Here is an 11365-nt window from a genome sequence, read left to right as displayed (position 1 = left end):
AATTGCATGTTTCAGACTAAAGTTTACAAGTTTGGAAACACTGACAGATATATACTGAAACTCTGAGCAAATTTCCTGCAGCTTTAAGTAAGAGTCTTTGAACTCCACGGACAAGTTGATGTGTGATTTCTCAGAATGGAAGACTTTTTCTCATAGCTTTTTATTGTGGGTTAGTTTATCCTCATGAAACACTGAATGAGCACTGTTAACAACCATTCTGAGTGAAAGAACAGCTTGGGCAGTGAGGTGAAGTGCCTCCACCTGCTGTGTTAGCCCAGATAAAAAGAGCACTTCAAATTGCCTTTACACACACAAAGGTCACGATCCAAAAAGGTATTTTCATCTCCCTCACAGAGATTTCATAATAACATTTTTTAGCTTTTCTGGTTCTTTAGTCTCAAATTAGACCTATTCAGATGGGAAGTGTAGGGTGGTCTTTCTGTGTACAAGTAACTTGGTACTTTTTAGTCTCCAGTTTAGGCAATATTTTCATGGCAGGAAAACGGCTGTGGTTAGACATTGGCAGAGAGTGTTCACAGTTCAGCCTAGCAGCGTTAATGGAAAACCTCCCATCTGACTACTGAGAGTTTGAAAAAGAACCACGAAGTCTGTATTGGGTTTTCAGATGTGGCTGAAGCTTTACAGCTGTGTTGGGTTGGGTCTATCTGAAAATTGTTTTAGAAGCTGCTGTGGACATGGTGTCATTTTACCTGCTTCATATTTAACATGCTTGAAATGGTCCATTTGCATTATACATTACACAGAGCAGCCCGAACTGTTACTGCTGTAAAATGTCTTCTCAGTACTACTGATTTTTTATCATCTAAGGGACTGAATGGTTTTTAGATTTGGAGGGCAAAGCATTTAATTATTTCTACTCTTTCTTCCCCTAGCAATTTTCACATTAGTATGATATCTGTATTTTGGCACACCCAGAAGATCAGACTGGGTTAGACTAAAAGTTTAACCTCACAGAAGGTGAGTGAAGGATGCTCTTGTTCTCAGTCATTGCTCAAGTTCCTAGAAAGAATTTGCAGTGTGACAGCGTAACTGGTGTGTTACAGATGTTGATAATTCAAGCTCCTCTGATGGCTTTCTTCTGTGTGTCAAATACCCCACCAGAACAGTTATTTTTCTCAGGGCGGCTACACTTCTTTACCTTTCTTGACAATTTCTTTGCAAGATAAATGCCTACTGAAGCTCTTGTCTTTCCTGTCAGATTTGTGAGGTGGAAGCTGAGGACCCAGATGTTCTTCACGTAGTCCACAAAATGTTCATATTGTGTAAGATTTTAACTCTGTTGTTTGAAAAGAAGTGAACAACTTAGCTCCAGCTGTATATCAGCCACACCCAATACTGGTATTTGAGTGTGTGTCAGTCAAGAATTTCTGCTGTTGATTTAAATTTAACAAAAGACACGTGCAGCCATTTTGGAACAAAGAGTATTTACAGTTGATAATGTGCTGCTCATGAGTGTGCAAGATCATTTTTTGCTTTTCTAGTGTTATCTGTACTGCTAAATGCTCCCGGTGGCAAGTGGTTTCTGCCTACCAGGGTTCACAGGGGCTCACCCTCGCTGTTCAAGCCTGCCCTGCACAGGTTGGCTGGTGCCTCCACGCTGTGCAGCACTTGACACAGGCCTCCTCTGGGTCCCAACTCACAGCCCCATACTTACATACTTTGTCCTGTGTTTTCTCAGTTTGTAGCAGCCCACCAGAATGGTATTTCTACAGTGGGACACCAAGACCATGTAGGACATGCTTGGGGATGTGATGGCTTAAGAACATTTGTAGAATACGTAAGGGTGTCAGACCCACACAGATAATGTTGGAGGACTGTGTTGGGTTAAAGGAGGCAAATATGATGAAGCCTACTCACTCATTGACTGCTGAGAGTGGTCCCTGTTTTTTGGGGGGAGGAAACTAACTGGTTCAACCTTGGGGTCATGTTTTATGCAACATGGACAATCAGTGGACCAGAATCTGGGAATGAACTGGAGAGCTAAGCCTTTTGGCTGTATAAACATACTTTATATCTTTATTGTACAGTCTAGTCACCTGTGACTTTTTGGAAGATACTGTGTATGTGATGGTACAGCACCTGCTCATGATGGGGAACTTCCTTGCCCTTTCTTCCATCCCAGGTTTCAATGTAAGGGTCAAGGATAGTTTGAGAGGGAATTCAGCCAGCAGAGAAACTACCAATGATCATAAATTACTTAGGGGGTTTATTTTATATTTGACATTTGAGTGAAAAAATGCATTTTTGGTATCACCTGAGGGCCCTGTGTTGTGTAAGTATTAACGCTGTAGCTCCTGCCCTATGGCTGCTGAAAGGTGAAGCTCTTCTAGAAGTGACATCATCTACTGAGCATACAGGAGCATATTATGATCAAATCAGTTTAATTCAGCTGGAAGCAATCTCTGTGAGCACAAATTTACTGACAGCTATTAACAGTTCTTTTGCATTTTCTAGCACAGCATTTCATAGCCAAATTAACAACACAGGCAAACTAGAAGTATGCTAATAAGTAGATTGCATGGTGGATTAAAATCCCCCCAAAGTAAGTAAATGTCCTCTGTGCACATGTCGCAAGTAAAGGGATCAAAGCAAGGTGTCACAACTACAGCTCCAGTTGAATGATTGCATAAAATAATTTCTTGGTAGAGGATCTTCAAAGCATTTGTCAGATGCTTTTGTCTTTTCCTTTATTTGAAGTTTCACCAAACTTGCAGGGTGATATATTCACTTTGTACTTCAATCCCTGTCTCTTCTAATACTGCAGTCTGACAGATAATAGGATTACTTCCATGAAATGCAGAAAAAGCAATAGTTACACTTGCTGCATTGTATCAGAAGCTACTTATTTGGGATGTCTATGAATAGGATGTTTGCTGAAGCACAATGCTATGCTGAGTAAATGACTCAAAGTAATTTGTTTTCCACCCACTTGTCTGTCTCCCCAGAAAACTAATAATTTGTTTATTCAGTTAAATAAGATGGGACATCAACTTGCCAAAACTTAGAAACGAGCGTTGAGAGCAGTCAGTACATACATGTATGCAGATAGTCTTTTACACTAACTTTGATTTAGTTTTAGGTGAGGGTTTATGCATCTTTCTGAAAGATTTTTTCCCTATGGCATTCACAGTGAGGCATTACAGACACTGTTAGGGCTCTAAACTCCAGGCATCTCTTGGCTCTCTTATTTCATATAGATAACATCTAGTGTAGGAAGCTGTGGCCGAAGAGCTGTATTTTAGTGCAATGACATAACTGAATTGAGGTCTTGGTAAATCGTATCTGTTGGCACATTTTCTACAACGTTTTTGCAATGTGCTTTCCCAGTGAAGTTTAGGAACATATTTATGAATTCACTCTCCATAGATGGAGTGGGAGTTGCACACCATGCCTTTCTTTTTTACGAAGGGTGGTGAGCTTTCTTCTCCTGATTCAGGGCTGGCTTTTCCAAGTGCAGGCATAGTTCTCTCTCTCAACCTTGCGTCTCTCGCAGTTGCTATAAATGTGGAATTGAATTTGCAGAACACTGTTATGTGCATTTTTGTGGTAAATCAAGACAGTAAACCACTGAGTTCAGGGAAGTTATACCATTAGAAAACCAATGTGATATCAGAATTGGCTCTCTGTCTCATTGCAAGTAAAGCTATTATCCAAATAAGACAAAGCTTGACCAATTTCACACTTTCAGGTTCCCTTCTGATGCAGTATCTATTTTGGGGATAAAAGCTCAGTTATTTCAGCTTTGTAATTATATTTCCTTCATTAGTTCACCATACATTAGATGCTCAGAGATACCACAAGACCGTTTGGAATATCTGTCAGCCCATAGGTTTTCAGAAGCTGTTTATACAAAGCACTTCTCTGAATACAACCTCTCCTTGGCCAGGTAGCCTTGCCTTCCTCTAGCAGGGTCTGTCCTTTGGTTGAAACCACAGAGCCTGAAGCAAGGGTACGATTTCACGTGGGGAGGGCTGCAGCAGAGGTCCTGGTGTGAGGAACTCCCACTCAGTCCCAGTCCCCAGGTGCTTGCTCCCAGCCCCACACCGATGCGTGTCGCCTCGTGGCCACACTGCGTTTTCCTCGTCCACCTTTCTCTTCCTTCTCAGCACTATGGTGGAGGAAACATTCTTGCTAGTGGAGAGTCCTCAAAGCTCTCTCCCAGAGAGATACTGAATTGGGTCTTACATTAGAGACAGCACGCGCAGACAGGTAAAATAAGATAATTTCATCCACCAGCCTGCTGGCAGCTTATCACCATACTGTGACTACTGAACACTTTATTAAATTGAGAGCCTGGTTCAGTATAGGTATCTAAGTTTTGAATAACTGTTCACCTGGTCATAATCTCCAACTTTTTGCTTTATTTTGTTCTTAACCTCTCCACTTCCTGAAGTTTTAAATTGCAGAAAGTCCAAAATCCCCTATAATCTCCTGTCACCTTGTGGTCTTCATTTGTTAATGGAGACCACTGAAACCAGCAGATCTTTAGCTGCAAATGTCTTTGACAGTTTTGCTGTCAGATCCACTCATTTACATCATTATGATTTGGTACAGTCATCAAATATTTCCTTCAACTGTTCATAAACTGATAAAATGGTAGTTTGTTGCAAGCTACATTTAAATAAGCTACAAAGCAATCAAAGAGTCTGTTCATTTATTTTGCATTAGTCAGGTTAGCTTTTTTTCCAAGGGACAATGTCCTAGCTTTATTTATTTGAGTCTGAATCCTCTTCCCATTCAAGAGCAGAACAATGTGCAGTCTACAGCAGGGACAAGGACAGCACAACATACATGGCACACTACAGGGACTCGTGGTTTTTGTAAGAATGACTTTCTGACTGAAAACACAAAATCAAATTTCCCATCAGGAAACTCCATATGAACTCTTTAGATTTGGGTTGGTTCAAACTGGAATCCTCCATTTTGCTGAACAGATTAGAAATGTCTCATTCAGCATCAATTATAAAAAAAAAATATTAAATTACATACCATAGCAGTCTGCTCCTGCATAGAGCTGTAATTTGTGGCCTTAGTCTCTTTTATGGATCCAGCTGTATTTTCCAGAGTGCAAATGTGTTTTTTCTTGTGAAGTCAGTGATGTGGGGCATCATAGAGGATGCTGTAAGACTTGGCTTAGGAGAGTTATGACAGTTGCCTCCCTAAATAAAACTGTCACACAGTAATATCACAAAATGGGAAATGCAATAACCTATTTAGCTGAATTGAAATGAATTAATTTGAATTTATTGGAGAACACTAAAATGAAATGTTTTGAGTGCATTGTCACTTGTCCTCATTTGTGTTGAAAAAAAAGACTGAGCTATCCCAGTTTATGATGGGAATCTGGGATTTCATTCAGGGGAAATAAATGTGAAGCTAAAAGCATAGCTGCTATCACAGAAAGCCATATTTGTCTGAAATTGTAGTTCCCTTTTATTGCCTTTTTGTCTAGCTAATTAGTAGATCTAATAATGGTGATAACAGATACTGACTCAAGTTTTTTTCTAATATTCTGACTTCTTAATCTTATGGCACCTCTAGCAGTTGATGCAAACTTCACTGATGAGCAGAGCTGTGGAGCTCAGGTGTCACTGAGGCAGTAGTTATATCAAGCATCAACTCCCTCCTCTGAGCCCAAGAATGAGTATTGATAGACCATAATCTTCATCTCAGCTTGAATTCTGATGATATTGGGATATTCTTGGCAGTGATGCACTGGTTAGCACATTGGCAGAGCCCTGGGCTCATACCTTGTCTTTATGGATGAAATACGAGGGTCCATCAGAGAACATAAGCCTTGGATATGTCAATATGTTAATTAGCACAAGAATGTCAAGAGCATCCAAAGATCATTATTTAAAATTTAATGGTGCTTTACCAGTTCTGTTGATGTACACCTACCAAATAAGTTGGCTGCAGATGACTGGATTCACAAAGCGTTTAGGTACTCTAAGTCCCAATGATCACAATGGGACTTATATTCCTAAGTGTTTTTGTGGATCTGGGCCAATGGTGGTTATCTGTCTTTCTGATCAGTCTGCAGATGAATTCCGGAGGCATGGACGGTAATGTCCATGGTTTTGGTAGCACATAACGAGTTTCTCAGCATAAGGCAATGTAAGTACTTCCATTTGAAAACACTAAAAACTAAAGATTGCCAGCCAATGCTTCAGCATTGTCCAATTTTCTGCCGTATTGCAAATAAGTATGTTCCAGCAGCCTCAAACACTACCATGTGATAACTGCTGGCAAATGCAGATTAAGGCATTTCTTGCCACACAGAGTAGTTCCCATTCTTTAATGCAATTATTGCTACAGACTGTAAGGGAAAGGAATCCCAGATATTAAAATGACTGACTTGTTCCCTCCTTATTCCTTCATAGCGCCTTCCTTGTTTACCTTTAGGTCTGTGAGCACTGAGCTGACGTTTTCAGAGAATTAATCAAAGTGATTCCAAGGTTGCTTTTCTTGCTGGAAACAAGGTGTTTAGATCCTATCAAATATGGGTATGATTAGTCAAAGTCATTTATTCCCATGACTATTACATTGAGTTTCTTGTCATTTATTGTCCATGCCCTCAACCCAACACCAAATTTTCTGCCAGTCTTAGCAATCCGCTTTCCTTGTTATTGCCTTGAGCAACTCAGGACCACCCACAGAGTTTGGTCCCTCATAGCTCACTTGCTTTTCCAGATCACTTCTGAATATTTTGGCCTACACAGAGTGCAGGACCGCTCCCCAGACTGCCCCACTTGCCTTTCTCCATGGCAAAGAGTGACTCATTCCTACTCTTGGTTTCCTATTTTGTAACTGTTCTTACAAAACTGCAAGTTTCTGAAAGCTTTCAGAGAGTCCAAGCATACGTGTACCACCTGATTACCCTTATTTACAACCTCACTGATGCCTAACTTAAACAGTATTAGGTTTGTGAACTATGACTTCCCTCTATGAATTGTGTTGACTTTTCCCCAATACCATGTATTTCTCCACATAGCTACTGATTTTATTTTTTAATATACTGTCTTTTTCAGACACCAGAAGTGAAGTGTCCATCTTGCAGCACCCTAGGTCTCGCTCCACACTTTTTGGACATCGTGTGACATTTGCGCCATCTTTCCTTCTGCTACCCTTTGCCAGAGCAAACCCAGTTCTTGGCAGAAAACCCAGCCCTGTCAAATTCATAGGAGGTGTTTTAAGAAACTAGGCTACACTGGTAGGTGGTTTTGCTTTCCAGAAAACCCCATTCTTCCCTTGCTCTTCAGACATGCTCATATCTTAAATTCAACTGGAATTAAGCAATAAGAATGGAGCCAGTCAGACAGATGCTCTGTTGATACCCAAAGCCACTAAAATGAATCCTGCTGATGGGTGGTGGGGATAAGGGAGCACAGCCCACCAAATTAAACCCAGACTTAAATTAAACTGGGACAAGAGAGGAAGCTCTGTCCAATTTCTGCCTCTTCCTCTCACTGCTGTAGGAGGATCCTCCAAATCCGTCACCCATCAGCACAGCTCAGTGCAGTGGAATAGTTTGCTGGCATCTCATTTTCCCATTTCTATGTGTTCTCCCAAGAATGTAATGACATCCTCTTAGTCATTTCTCTGCCGCAGAGTGTGGCCTGGTTTTCAAGTGCTCATGTGGGATGCTTTCCAAATACGTTCACATCTGGCTCTCCATCCTTCTTACACAGCTTTATTTGTGACCTTATTAAAGTTGGTTGTTCTTTTTTCCTGTCCTTTATGGTTTGCTACTTGTTGCTTGCCAGCTTATCTCTGCAAAAAGGGGCAGTCTCTAATTACCCACTCGTGCAGCCTCCCCCAGCTCTTGCTACCTGTGGTCGGATGATACCAGGGTTGCTGTCCTGATCAGGAGGAAGAAGTCCCCACAATAAACACCCGTCTGTGCTCTCCAGGGCCTTTTCCTCAATGAGAAACCTGTACCTTGCAAGGAGCCACCCCAGGGAGTGGGGGGAGCCACCTCCACATCCTACCCCCTCTAGCAATGGGACGTGCCAGCCTACACACAGCAGACGTACTGAGAGGGGGTTTTTTCCCCCTCTGTGGAAAGCCGCTGTGGCACACCACAGGGATGCGGGTTTTGGCCCAAGTGTGCAAGGCAGATGCTGGGATTCACACAGGGCTTAATCCAGAGCATCACCAGGGACTCAGCTGGCTCTGCTGCCTCTTACTTGTCACCACTGCAGCCATCCTGCCTGGTAACTTAGGAGGCAAATCATTGCCCTCATCTGAGATCTGCTCTCCTCCTTATGTGAGAGAAGATAACAGAAAGCAAATCAGATGCTAGATGTAGAGAAAACCAATTTGTTCAGAGTTGTTGTGATTGAATGCCCCTATATTACATGATTTTCTTTCTGAAACATCCCTCAAGTACAATACAAAGATGGTAAATGGTAATATTACATTGCTGTGTTTCTCCAGTAAATTTCTTGGTGAGTTTTGCCAGCTAGCTTTGAAATCACTTGTGTAGAAAAAAAAGTTTAAACAGCCTTGTTGACAACAAGTTCTACCATTTTCTTTTCTCTAAAATATGTATTTGATGCTTTTTCATTTGTTCCCATCTCCCAGAGTACAATTTTTATTATTAATAATAACAATATTTCCATTTTTGTCTGTTTTTCTGTTAGGTGGGGAATTGTCCTCTCCCATGACAACTAAGATGGAAAAAAAAAAGTGCATCTTCAGTACATCTTTCCTTATAAAAGGAACAGAATAGCATGCATTCAGCAATAATTTATTGCAACAGCTACTTGTCAGTGACAACACTAAAAGAAAAAAATGTTCCAACCCCAGGATCCCACAGGAGGGTACTGGGATGTAGCAGAGAAAGGAGCGAAACTGGAGGTGAAACCATCAGCACTGCTCAGCCCAGGGAAAGGACTGCAAGGGCTGGCAGGTCCTGAATGCTGCTTCTGCATGCCAGGGGCCAGAAGGGGAGATTTAGTCTTCTTAAATCAGCACCTACAGATGCCTGTGAAGTGATACAGCAAGGGTTCATGCTCACGATTCCAGGTCTTAACATAGATCTATGGCCTTTAGCATTCCTGTCTGGCCGTGCCAGAGTTAATGTCTGAATAAACATTCAGGCTGACTCTGCCCAGATTTCACCTACCAAGTAAAGTCTTCTAGATTGGTACTGAGGTAGCCCCTAATGGTCCCAGTGGAGTTCAGCGCTCTCTGGCAGTGGGTCCTGAAAAAATGTGTTAGGAGGATGGGTTTGTATAGTGTGTCCTTCAGGAAGAATTAGGAAACCGAGGACAAGCATGGGGTACATGCACTTTCCTTGCCCTTTCTAATGCTGCTGTCCCCAAACTCCTTGCACCTAGCTTCTTTTTTATTCTCTGACTATGGAAAACAGACTGCATGGAAGAAGAGCGTCTTCTTTTTCAGTTCCAGCCCAGACTTTTAATCTGGCTTCCTCCCCTTCCACTGCACTGAGATTTCTTGCACAGAAATCTATAATTCTTTCTTTTTAGCCTTATCTAGCCTACACTGTGCTACTAGCCTCACTTTGCTTGGCCAGGTAGTTGCTTAGGATGATATATTTGATTATACACTTAACCCAAAATCTTGGCTTCCCCTGTCTATTTCATCTGCGTAGCAAGGTTTTGGTAGTGGGGGGGCTACAGGGGTGGCTTCTGTCAGAAGCTGCCAGAAGCTTCCCCTATGTCCCATGGAGCCAATGCCAGCTGGCTCCAAGACAGACCTGCTGCTGGCCAAGACCGAGCCCATCAGCAATGGTGGTAGCGCCTCTGGGATAACTTATTTAAGAAGGGAAAAAAAAGTTGCTGCGCAACAGAAACTGCAGCCGGAGAGAGGAGTGAGAACATGTGAGAGCAACAGCCTTGCAGACCCCCAGGTCAGTGAAGAAGGAGTAGAGGAGACGGTCCAGGTGCCGGAGCAGAGATTCCCCTGCAGCCTGTGGGGAAGACCATGGTGAGGCAGGCTGTCGCCCTGCAGCCCAGGGAGGTCCACGGGGGAGCAGATCTCCACCTGCAGCCCAGGGAGAGAGGAGCCCACGCCGGAGCAGGCGGGTGCCCGAAGGAGGCTGTGACCCCATGGGAAGCCCGCACTGGAGCAGGCTCTTGGCAGCACCTGCGCATCCATGGAGAGAGGAGCCTGTGCTGGAGCAGGTTTGCTGGCAGGACTTGTGACCCCGCAGGGGACCCACACTGGAGCGGTCTATGACTGAAGGACTGCAGCCCGTGGGAAGGACCCACATTGGGGAAGTTCGTGAAGGACTGTCTCCCATGGGAGAGACCCCACATGGGAGCAGGGGAAGAGTGAGGAGTCCTGCTGCTGTGGAGGAAGGAGCGGCAGAGACAGCGTGTGGCAAACTGACCCCAAACCCCATTTTCCATCCCTCTGTGCCACTGGGCGGGGGGGGGGTAGCTAAAGAATTCAGGAGTGAAACTGTGCCTGGGAAGAAGGGAAGGGTGGGGGGAAGGTGTTTTAAGATTTGGTTTTATTTCTCATTACCCTACTCTGGTTTCATAGGCAGTAAGTTAAGTTAATTTCCCAAAGTCGAGTCTGTTTTGCCTGTGACGGTAATTGCTGAGTGATCTCTCCCTGTCCTTATCTCGACCCATGAGCTTTTTGTTATATTTTCTCTCCACTGTCCAGATGAGGAGGGGGAGTGATAGAGCGGCTGTGTGGTGCTTAGTTGCTGGCTGCAGTTAAACCATGACACCCTGCTTTCCTCATTTTCTGCCCACTTTTTCCCTTCTGCAATATCTTTGATGGCTTCTTTTCATCTGCCCCCAGCTGTTTGTGGGATATTGGGAAGCTCTTCCCTTTGTACGCTTCCTTGCCTCTCTGAGCTGTCCCCATCCACAAACTTATGTCTTCTGCTCATGCAGGTCTTTCAAATCTCCCTGACTTTGCTTTGTCTCCATCTATCAGGATGGAAATCTTGTCCTGTGATGTTTTTTCCTTGGGAATGATCAGTTGCCAGCAGGAACTCAGCATGGTTAAAAGACATGTTAATGTTTTTTCTGCACCAGGGTGGCAGCAGCTTTCCTGATTGCTTATCGCTCGAGCTCACTGTCTACCTGTTCCTCTCTGCATCCTCAGGTCTATCTGTCTTGCAGCGGGGGAGTTCTGTATAAAGTATATGCCTTGTAGCTTTTCCTATCCCTTTTATAGCTAGGGTTTCTTGCCTGGGTGCCTACTATCTTGAGTCTTGCCTGCTACACTGGTCTTCTCTCTGCTCTCAAAAAATGCAGTGTCTCTCCTCCAGTCTGTGCAGAGGGCTGCTGCCAAGGTCTCTTTCCTTGCAACTGGCTCACACCAGCACTCTTTGTGCACGTTTTCCAAATGCCCCCCC

Source organism: Haliaeetus leucocephalus, unplaced genomic scaffold (assembly GCF_000737465.1).
Source record: "Haliaeetus leucocephalus isolate CR32 unplaced genomic scaffold, Haliaeetus_leucocephalus-4.0 Scaffold795, whole genome shotgun sequence".
NCBI lineage: Eukaryota > Metazoa > Chordata > Aves > Accipitriformes > Accipitridae > Haliaeetus > Haliaeetus leucocephalus.
The sequence above is the reverse complement of the archived record's forward strand: the minus strand, read 5'-3'. Positions refer to the sequence as shown.